Below are 12552 nucleotides of genomic sequence, written 5' to 3'. Positions count from 1 at the left end.
CGGTCAAAATTACATCATCTTTCAATTTTTTTAGCATAACTTTCGTCAAAGTGCATTGAATGCGCTCAAAATTTTATAGTAGACACTTGGTAGTAGGTAGGTATACTTTATACATAAAATATAATAAGATTTGACAAAGTACATTATTCCACTCTTAAAAAAGGCATGAGAAGTCGATAGTCGAATGTATCGAAATCTCGAAAGTATCGAAGTGTATTGTTGCAGTCTTATCGCGACGCTGATTGGTTATCTCAATGTCATGTGCAAAAAATATATTTTGACAGTTTATATATTTAAATGGTTGTCAAGGCAATATTAATTAGCAATTTATTGATTAGCAATTTATAAATGTTTCTATGACAATTGTTTACATTTCCTCAAGCTGTCAAATTGTACAGACGTATTCCGTGTTTAAAAAAAGTATTTTTTTTAAAAGAGTGAAAGAAGAGCGAAAAAGTGAAAAAAGGAGAAGGAAAGGATAAAAGGGAAAAGAAAAGAAATTAGAAAGAACAAAAAAGGTAAGTAATAATTTTTAAAATATTATATATATAGGCAAAAATAATTTCAGCATTAACGATTTTGTGCTTTGATTTATGTAGTTATTTATGTAGTTATTTTTAGAATAATTAAAATAGGACTAAATCCATTAGGTCTTGCTGATTTTGCTGATTTATTAATATAATATATATATTATATATTATTATATATTTATATATAATAATTATATTATATTATTATATTATTTTTACATTTTTTTTACTATCATGCATTTACATGTTTCAGTTTTGGAAGGATATGTTAAAACCAACTTTTCTGAAATTTTTAATAATAAGTTGAATAAAATTATTGGTTGTGGGTCGATAACAGATGGTTTATTTAAGCTGGAAGTTCATATTCTGGAATTTACCGATGATATGAATAGCGATCTAGATTTGATAAAGGGAGATAAAATTGAAATAATAGGATGCATGCAAAGTAACGGTAAAAATATTGATATTTTTTATTAATTACTTTTAATTTAAAATAATTATTTTTATAAAATTATTTGCGCACATACGCATGTGTTTACATAATTTTGATAATTTTATGATGATTTTATAGCTGATCCGCCATATTTAATAATTAATAATTTGAAAGATATAAAAAAGAAAGAAGGACGTATGTCGATTCCTCTGCTATTAAAAGGAGTAAATACTCCTAGAAAAAGAAAACTGGATGGTATAAAATTACAATTATTATTATTATAATTTTATTATTTTTTAAAACAAATTTTAATATTTACATAATAATACATAATTTTTTTTACAGAAGCAGAAGAATTACCAAATAAAAAAGATGGCACAAAAAAATTATAAAAAATGAAAATATTAAAAAATGCAAAAGCACAGAAAACATCGTGAAATAAAATATATACTTTTACCAGCAATAAATTAATAGCTAATGTGACGTTCTGAGCAATTATATAATAAATTATATAATAAATACAATATATAATAAATACAATAAATATAAATATATTTATTGTATTTATTATATATTGTATAATAAATATAATAATAATAATATAATAATTATATATTTATATATAATATATAATAAATATAATATATTTATTATATATTATATATAAATATATAATAATATATAATATATATATTATATTAATAATATATATATATATATATTATTTATATATTTATTATATAATTGTATTTATTGTATTTATTATATATTATATATAAATATACAATATATCATAAATACAATAAATACAATTATATAATAAATACAATACTGGAATTCTTGTTCAATGCATAGTTCAATACATTTTGATCATTTGCATCATAAACTTTTAGTAAATACAAATAAAAATCTTTATCAAAACATTTATCAAAATTTTTATAAATTAAAAAATTCAAGATTTATCTACATTATTTATAAAAAAATGGATGCATCTCGACAAAATAATTTTAAATTCGTAATATTTGGCTTTATAAATGATTATAGTTTTAAATTTTTTATTAATTTTTCAAATATCTTGCCTTTGTGCTTCCTTTGTTTTTCATATAGTAATCGTTGCTTTTATCGTCATAATTTAGTTTTAGCAGTTAAATTTAGTGTTTTAATTATGACAAAGATCCGTGGTGCACGAGATATCGATAAACGACAGCAGAAAGCCATCATAGAAGGCCGCACGCAAGGACGAACACATGAGCAACTCGCCCAGCAGTTTGGCATTTCCAAATCGGCGATGACCAAATTTCTCAAACGTTCGAAGACCCAGGGAGGTTATATTAAGAAAAAGAAAACCGGAGGACTGCGTTGCACTACTTCTATCATCGATCGCAACATCCTCCGCACAGCCTGTAGCAATCCACGTCTCACGGTTCCGAAAATTGCTAAAAAAATATTACGTTTTGGAGAGTCTAATCCATTCGTACGGACCATACGTCGTCGCCTACAGTTCGGAGGACTGCATGGACGACGACCTGTGAAGAAACCGTTTATTTCCGCAAAGAACCGGAAGGTGCAAATAGAATGGGCAAAAGCACATCTTAACTGGACACCTCAGCAATGGTCTGACGTCGTCTGGAGTGACAAAAGTAAATTTATGTTATTTGGTAGTGATTAATAATTAATTAATTAATTTCTATTTTTCTATTAATTAATTTCTGTTATCGTGGGATATATTATGGGGTAAATAATTACTATATAATTGTTTAATTTCATACGCTATATAGCTTTGTGTTGTTGCATAAAGAAATTACACTTTCATCATCAAACTATTAATCATATATCATCGAAAAATAAGAAATTCTAATACTTTAATATTATATATCGCTGATCTATATTTGTTTCGATAATAAAATGTAATTTAAATAATTTATTTAATTAATTATAAAAGCAATATAGTGCAATCGAAGGTAATGGATAAATTAATGCGTATTCAGTCGATTTATTAGTTGGATACTTGTGATATATTTAAGTATTTAAAATTACAAGCAACTAAAACAATTTTGTGAAATTTTTATAATATTGTTATTTCGTATTCTATAATTCAACTAATATTCTTCTTCATGCTTCGGTGAATTTATGTTTAAATATTTTCAGTAAAAGTTTTTAGAGTAAAAATTTGAGTAAACCGAATATTAAATTGATGATAAAAATATTTCATTATTTTACATATCTTTGGACACATGTATTCGACTAACAAATAAATTCTGTATTTTGATTTAATAATTATATTATTCATATCTGCGATAAATAAATAATTATTTAATATATATATTATAAAACTTAGAAAAACACTTATTTTATATTTTCCACAATAAAATTTTGTATGAAATTAAATCATCAATGTACTTTAATTTCATACAAATAACAATCTCCATTTGAGAGATCGACTTTGAAAGAAATTCGCAATTGCTCGATAAAAAAAAAATCATTAATTCTGAAATTATCTGCTATCTTTTTGTTATTATTTATACGTACATTATTTAAAAATTTTAGAGAAATTAATTTTAACAGATATCATCGAGCAATTGCGAATATCTTTCAAAGTCGATCTCTCAAATGGAGATTGTTATTTGTATGAAATTAAAGTACATTGATGATTTAATTTTATACAAATAACAATCTCCATTTGAAAGATCGACTTTGAGAGATATTTGCAATTGCTCGATGATATTTGTTAAAATTCATTTCTTTAAAATTTCAAGTACTTAATTACATTATTTAAAAATTATTTTTTTTGTTTGTAGAAAAAATGGAACAAATAGAAGAAGATTTGCAAGTAGAAAATTTAAATATGGAGGATTTGTTATCTCCAAATAAAAATTTTGATAAAATTAAAGTGTTTGATTCAACAGTGTAAGTATATATTATAAACTTACACTTTGACATTTTTAAACTTTTTTTTCAAGCACTTAATAAATGAGAACTAATTTCGATAAATTTTTCTTTTAGAATCGTGTGTTTGGCTATTTTTGAGTATCTATAGAAAAATAACACGAGCCAATCTAAGTGACATAAAAAAAAAGTTTAAATTAAGTCTTTTAAACTAAAAATTTTAAAAATCAGATGTCATGACGTTGGAGTACTCGGGAACAGTTTTTCTATATGAGCGCGCACCACTTCCAGTACATGCTTTCCTCTTCGTGCACGCTGTTCTTTATGCTTCTTATTAATCCGAGTGTTTTTTTATGAGTACTTTTATGAATACTTTTTATCTCTCTCAAATTGTGGTGTATTTTGTTATTGTGAGTCTCTTGCCTATCAGGGTGCTTTTTGTCATTGTAAAAGCATTTGTTGGAATTGGTACGCACTCGTATAGAAAAACTGTTCCCGAGTACTCCAACGTCATAACATTTGATTTTTTGCTTTTTAGTTTTAACTAAAGCTTTAAATTTAAAAGAACAAGGTTCAAGCTTTTATTTTATTTTCCCACTTAGAAGAATTTATTAGCTTTCGTTATTTTTTTATAGGTATTCAAAAACCCTTTTTTTGCATTTTCGACACTTTTTTTCAAAAACTAGAGTCAATTCATTATTTTTTGCTTCGGATTCAGATTCTATCGAAAAAAACTTATTGAAATTAGATTTCATTGCTTAAGAGGATGTTAGAATTGTTTATTTTACCTCCTTTTTTAATTTTTATGGTTTCTTTTATTGTTTCTACAAATCTTTTTGTGTGATTAAAGTACATACGCTAATATATTAATGTCTGGTCAAATTAAAAAAAAAAAAGAAATAATTATGGAAATTTTATCGACATGCGTTGGTTTATATTAATTTTTTTCTATTTTTGGTTTTAATTTAACCAATATATCAATACATTAGCGTGTGTACTTTAATTACATTAAAAGATTTGTAATTTTATAGAAGTAATAAAAAAAGTCATGAAAATTAAAAAAGCAATATGTTTTTCTTTTTATTTTTCGTGAAATTCTTTTTTTGGCTACTTGCGGAATGAAAAATTCTTTTAAATCGAGTTTCTTATATTATTAGCATACGTATTTTAATTATAGAAAAGAATTTTTTATTGCAATCAAAAAAAAGAATTTGACGAAAAACAAAAGTTGATAAAAGAGAACTTCAGCGTCTTCTTAGGTACCAAAATCCACATCGAACAGTGTTATTTTTAAAATTGTAAAATTTTTTTTTTTAATTTTTAAATTTTTTTTACAAATTTGCTACTTATTTTTAATATTTAATTTAATTCAATGATTTATATATATATATATATATTACATTTGTTACATTTGTTTATCTTATTTTTATGTTTATTTTACTGTTCTTCTTGACAGTGAGATTATTGGATATGTTGACGGGATAGAATCTCCTCGTTTAGTGGGTACAAATCAACAATATAAATTTTATAAATTTTATTTAAACTAGAACAATACAAGCGCGCGCTGCGCGCGCGCACTTATTATTTTGCCATCGACTGAAACAGTAGGTTGTATAGTATAGCTATGCGTAGTTGCCGATACGGATTGTACTGCAGATTCAATCTTTTTTGTTCCTTTATATGCCAATGTACGACCGGCATGAAGTTCTAATTGGAATCCGCTTTGATCACTGTTGTAAATATTTTCAACTTCATATTCTATTATTTGATATTTAACGTTTTCAATAAATGTGTTACATTTTTCTTCAAAATTGACGTTAGACATTATAAATGTTTTTCTTATAAATTTTGTTATTTTACGAGATACAGTATTATGTATTATTTTTAATTTTTGTATTCATCACAATAAAGCTTTGAATCCTGGTACATTTAAATTTTTCAAAACATATTATGATTTGATAGATATCCGTACACTTTAAAACAATGCTAAATGCATTGCTAAAAAAATATGCTAAAAAAATCAAAAGGTGATATAATTTTGACCGATACTGTATCTAACATTTTGCAATAATGTAATATAGCACAGCAATAGCTTTAATGTAAATTAAGAACTTGTTTTCTTTACTTTTACTTATATATATGTCACAAATACAAACAATATTGCTTATTAATATGTATATAGTATTATTTTTAATGCATGCATTATTAGCTAATCATTGGTGTACTTTTACTCGATAAATGTGTGATATGCACTACACCGCAGCAATATAACTTATAATACGAAAGTGTTGTTGACTATATTACATGTTTATTGATTGTATAAAAAATTCCAAAGATGGTAATAGATTCAAAATTTCACATAGTGCATTTTTAAAAATACAATAAAAACTCATTAAATTTTGTTCAGTCACGAAGAGTGAAAATATCTTTTCTTGTATTTTTTTTGAAATTAAAAATTATGTAATTACGAGTTTCGTTAATTCACCGTTTTTTTGAGGCAACAGAGAGCATACTCTCACTAAAATTTATGTTGTCTATGATGATCTACAAATCGTACTTTCAAATTTCTTTTAAATTGCGTGTATCATAACATAATTCAAAATAATATTTCAAAAGAATTATATTAAACAGTACTTTATGTGTAGAATTAGTTTTTTAACTTTAATTAAACGATTTGTATTTTTATTTTTTAAATCTATTCAAAATTGATTTTAAAAAAGTACAAAAAATATATTGAAATTTATGTAATTTTTATAATTAAAATATACGCTGTACTTTTTATTACATATTTAGTATTATAGTAAGCTTATATAAATATGTGATTTATTTTAGCATAGTTCACGGCGTATTAATTATAAAAGTTTACTCTAGATTAATAATGTATACTTTAAACTTTGTCATCGAGGATATCATAATTTACGTAAATGAGTGAATAATGACTTCTGTCATTAATGTCGCCTGTCTCCAGGGTCATTAATGTCGCACATCCGTCTTTTGTTATTGCATATCTAAAATTTTCTTTCCTTTTGCGTTTCTCACAGTTTCAAAAAAAGACAGACTGCAATACACTGTTCTGCTCGTCTATTAAAAGATTCTATCACATTTTGTTTAGCATCGGATCATATACTATGACAAACATTTTTAATATGTTTCGTATGTTCTGCGGTGTTATAGGAACGTTAGTAGCAATGTTTTCCAAATGATGGATTGAATATGATGCAAACGCAACTTGGCCAGTCTGTTCACCAACTAAAACTATTAGATTTCTATTTATGGGGAATACTAAAATCACTTGTGTACAAGGAAGTTTCTATAGCAACTAACCTCGATCTCTTCTATTACACACAAAAAAAAAGATAAATTTTTTAAATCCTCAAAATTGAGTAATTTTTAAACCATTAAAACTCTACAAAAAATTATTGCAAAGATAAGTTACGCAAGCTTGAACAGTGTGCCGTTTGTAAAAATCTTTTATAAATTAGTTTAAAAATATAAAAAGCAAAAGAGCCAATGTTGGTTGTTAGTACATGTATTTAAAATTTTTTATCTCTATAGCTCCGTGTACCTGAAAGAAAGAACACATTGTTTTGTTTTTAAAATTATGTATCTTCAACATTCTGCAGCTCAATAGAAACTTTTTCTCGAAAAATTTGACAAGCTAAAAGCCACAACACTTTACCTATAAAACATGTTTCTGGAAATTTTCCTATGACAAATAAAAGTATTTTAATCAAATATTAAATAATCTGATATTAAATAAAAGAGAAGGCCCCGTTTGTCTACAAATTGATTGCCGACATCTCGTTTGTCCACATTTCGTTTGCACACAAAAATTATTGCCTACAGATCGATTGCTTACAAGCTCTATTGCGCACAAATAAAAAAGCAAGGTCTACCCCCATCGCCCGGTGCTTTGGATGCAAAACTAGGTCTATAATTATACGATTCCACTGGGCGATGAAGGTAGATTTTGCTTTACGCGGAAAGTTGCAAACCCACGCACGCACGCACGCACGCACGCACGCACGCACGCACGCACGCACGCACGCACGCACGCACGCACGCACGCACGCACGCACGCACGCACGCACGCACGCACGCACGCACGCACGCACGCACGCACGCACGCACGCACGCACGCACGCACGCACGCACGCACGCACGCACGCACGCACGCACGCACGCACGCACGCACGCACGCACAATATGTTATTTTAAATAGTATTTATTACTTTATGTAATATTTAGTATTTAATTTTAATCTTATGTTGTTCGAAAAGTTTTTTAGATTTCTTTTGTAAGATTAAAACTGAATAAAAATAAATAATTTTTTAAATAAAAAAATACTATTTTAAATACAGTTAAATCAAATACATATTTTACATTAAAATATACTACAAACAATAATTAAGAAAATATACATAAAAGAGGCAATTTTCAATGCATTGTAACTCCGCGAAATTTTATATCATTTTTGTGCTCTTGGACTTTTGTTCCCAACTGTCTTTTTGTCTGCCCTATGTGTGTGTGGTATCACACTCTTTGCACGACATCTTATCGACTACACCGCAATGGTACATTGTATCTAAATTGTCTTTGTGAGTCCTAATGAATTTCCGTGTGTCATCTGCGCGAGTAAAGGATAATTTGAAATCAAGTCTTTTTATTGTCTGCGAGAATTTTTCGGATATAAATCTCACGTACCGTACACTGAGAAAAATGGTTTTATTATATTAACAAAATTCTTCTGGTTGACCGTATTTTAGTCAAACGAAACAGAATTTCTGGTTATCGTCACAAAATTTTACACCTTATATCAACACCATTTGGTTAACTTTACTATAAGGATTTGAATAAGTGTTTTCTTGTTAGATTTACAAAACTTCTTGTTATATTTACATAAATCGCAGCGCTCTGCAACAGTTTCGTCATCACTCACTAAACGGTTGATCAACTGTTCGCCGCATTCATTTGTTACACTGCTACTGCGCCCTCGCTACTCGCGGCGTGAATCGCGCGCATTAGATCTTTCGCGAAGCAATGACGCTAAGCAGTCGGAACAGTGTGGGAACAGTCTCAATCTCAACTGAGCTCGCTAAAGTTTTACCTCGCGTCGTGGAATCCATTACGGAATATTAGTTAGGCCGATGGCAGAGAACGAGAAGTAAGCACTTATGTCTGTCGTAGACGTCTGTCGTGGACGTATGGTAAGGCAGAGAAAAACGTAAGTCGTGAAAGGTTATTGGGCGGTATTCATAGTCCGTTCTTATATTCAAGATCGTCTTAAGCACGAACTTATATTCGCTCTCTTCGTCAGACACAATCTATGTGTGACGAAGAGAGCGAATATAAGTCCGTGCTTAAGACGATTTTAAATATAAGAACGGACTATGAATACCGCCCATTGTGTGGATACGTGTGGAAACGACTACGACATACATAAGTTCTTACGTCTCGGTCTCTGCCATCAGCCTTACATCCGAAAAGTTTTATGATCACGTGGTGTTTTTTTTTTTTTAATGAAATATATGTATACCAGTGATGTAATGTTTCCTACCGGGCTCGGGAGCCGGGAGCCCGGTAGGAAACATCACATCACTGAGTATACTTTAAACCAAAATATATTGTTAGTATTTTACAAAAATAGTAAAGTTAACAAGAAATTCTGGTAGAGTTTTGTAAATCTAACAACACAATGTGGTAAGGTTTACAAGAAATTCTGGTAGAGTTTTATAAATTTAACAACACGATGTAGTAAGGTTTACAAGAAATTCTGATAGATTTAAACAGGATAAAATTTAACAGAATCTTCTGGTAATTTCAACAACAAATTTGTTTCGTCCATTTTTGAACAAACGTACTAGTAGAATCAACCAGAATTTCTTATAATACAACAAAACTTTTTTTTCAGTGTATCATAAAGAATTTCTCTCTCTCAAAATTTCCACCCTGCCGACCGTCTCCATCACCACCCCTTTTGTAAAATTTATATTTGAGTCCATCTTTAATGATATTAAATATGAATGTGATTTGGTATCCTTTTTTTAATAGAATTTTCATTATCTCTATTAAATTCTTTTGGTAGGTTTGGATGGTGGGTAAGATAGTGAGATGGCTTTATCTATTAAACTCATAATCACGCTTTTTTTTGCGTAATCGAATGTTGAGAAAAGAAAGTTAAAAATCTCCTCAAAAATGGGTTTTTTTCACTGGAAAAAAAGTTTTGTTGTATTATAAGAAATTCTGGTTGATTCTACTAGTACGTTTGTTCAAAAATGGACGAAACAAATTTGTTGTTGGAATTACCAGAAGATTCTGTTAAATTTCATCCTGTTTAAATCTATCAGAATTTCTTGTAAACCTTACTACATCGTGTTGTTAGATTTACAAAACTCTACCAGAATTTCTTGTAAATCTTACCACATTGTGTTGTTAGATTTACAAAACTCTACCAGAATTTCTTGTTAACTTTACTATATCGTTTTGTTAGGTTAACACAACTTTGTAGTTAAAAAACAAGTTTGGATAAGTGTGGTTTTTGTAAAATACTAACAATATATTTTGGTTTAAAGTATACTTAGAGTGATGTGATGTTTCCTACCGGGCTCCCGGCTCCCGAGCCCGGTAGGAAACATTACATCACTGGTATACATATATTTCATTAAAAAAAAAAAACACCACGTGATCATAAAACTTTTCGGATGTAAGGCTGATGGCAGAGACCGAGACGTAAAAACTTATGTATGTGTAGTCGTTTCTACACGTATCCAATAACCTTTCACGACTTACGTTTTTCTCTGCCTTACCATACGTCCACGACAGACGTCTACGACAGACATAAGTGCTTACTTCTCGTTTTCTGCCATCGGCCTAACTAATATTCCGTAATGGATTCCACGACGCGACGTAAAACTTTAGCGAGCTCAGTTGAGACTGTTCCGACTGCTTAACGCCATTGCTTCGCGAAAGATCTAATGCGCGCGATACACGCCGCGAGTAGCGAGGGCGCAGTAGCAGTGTAACAAATAAATGCGGCGAACAGTTGATCAACCGTTTAGTGAGTGTTGACAAAACTGTTGCAGAGCGCTGCGATTTATGTAAATATAACAAGAAGTTTTGTAGATCCAACAAGAAAACACTTATTCAAATCCTTATAGTAAAGTTAACCAAACGGTGTTGATATAAGGTGTAAAATTTTGTGACGATAACCAGAAATTCTGTTTCGTTCGACTAAAATACGGTCAACCAGAAGAATTTTGTTAATATAATAAAACCATTTTTCTCAGTGTATACGAGTCAAATATAGTATAATGCACCCATCCTTGACAATCAACTTTACATCCAGAAAATTCAAATGGCCTCCCTCAACTATTTCTATTGTGAGTTGTATTCTTTTATGATATGAATTGAAAATTTGTAACATTTGGTCCATATAATTTTTCGGAGCAGCTACACTGAGAAAAATGGTTTTATTATATTAACAAAATTCTTCTGGTTGACCGTATTTTAGTCGAACGAAACAGAATTTCTGGTTATCGTCACAAAATTTTACACCTTATATCAACACCGTTTGGTTAACTTTACTATAAGGATTTGAATAAGTGTTTTCTTGTTGGATCTACAAAACTTCTTGTTATATTTACATAAATTGCAGCGCTCTGCAACAGTTTCGTCATTACTCACTAAACGGTTGATCAACTGTTCGCCGCATTCATTTGTTACACTGCTACTGCGCCCTCGCTACTCGCGGCGTGTATCGCGCGCATTAGATCTTTCGCGAAGCAATGGCGTTAAGCAGTCGGAACAGTCTCAACTGAGCTCGCTAAAGTTTTACGTCGCGTCGTGGAATCCATTACGGAATATTAGTTAGGCCGATGGCAGAGAACGAGAAGTAAGCACTTATGTCTGTCGTAGACGTCTGTCGTGGACGTATGGTAAGGCAGAGAAAAACGTAAGTCGTGAAAGGTTATTGGATATGTGTGGAAACGACTATATATATATATACGACATACATAAGTTTTTACGTCTCGGTCTCTGCCATCAGCCTTACATCCGAAAAGTTTTATGATCACGTGGTGTTTTTTTTTTTTTAATGAAATATATGTATACCAGTGATGTAATGTTTCCTACCGGGCTCGGAAGCCGGGAGCCCGGTAGGAAACATCACATCACTGAGTATACTTTAAACCAAAATATATTGTTAGTATTTTACAAAAACCACACCTATCCGAACTTGTTTTTTAACTACAAAGTTGTGTTAACCTAACAAAACGATATAGTAAAGTTAACAAGAAATTCTGGTAGAGTTTTGTAAATCTAACAACACAATGTGGTAAGGTTTACAAGAAATTCTGGTAGAGTTTTGTAAATCTAACAACACGATGTAGTAAGGTTTACAAGAAATTCTGATAGATTTAAACAGGATGAAATTTAACAGAATCTTCTGGTAATTCCAACAACAAATTTGTTTCGTCCATTTTTGAACAAACGTACTAGTAGAATCAACCAGAATTTCTTATAATACAACAAAACTTTTTTTCCAGTGTACCATTAATAAAATCTTCAAAATAATAACATTCTTTTCGAATTTGATTTAATTCAATTTTTTCTTTCCAGGGTCCTCTTTTCATTTGCCGAACTAGCCCCGTTCAATTCGACAAAATTTAGTTTGTCGATTTTTTTTCAATCAAAGCCGGACATTTA

General features: G+C 29.6%; 1 long non-coding RNA gene across 2 annotated transcripts; it reads left to right on the top strand.

Moving 5' to 3' along the window:
• The first annotated feature begins 427 nt into the window (after positions 1 to 427).
• Positions 428 to 1571, top strand: LOC137001055 (uncharacterized). Of its 2 annotated transcripts, XR_010891208.1 has the most exons (4): positions 428 to 518; positions 784 to 981; positions 1102 to 1218; positions 1309 to 1571. It is a non-coding gene; the product is annotated as an uncharacterized lncRNA (long non-coding RNA). The 2 variants fall into 2 exon arrangements; XR_010891207.1 differs by having other exon boundaries at positions 1102 to 1571.
• Positions 1572 to 12552: the final 10981 nt, after the last annotated feature.

Source organism: Linepithema humile, chromosome 7 (genome assembly GCF_040581485.1).
Source record: "Linepithema humile isolate Giens D197 chromosome 7, Lhum_UNIL_v1.0, whole genome shotgun sequence".
NCBI classification, from domain to species: domain Eukaryota; kingdom Metazoa; phylum Arthropoda; class Insecta; order Hymenoptera; family Formicidae; genus Linepithema; species Linepithema humile.
Note: the sequence above shows the minus strand (reverse complement) of the source record. Positions and strands in the feature narration are given on the sequence as shown.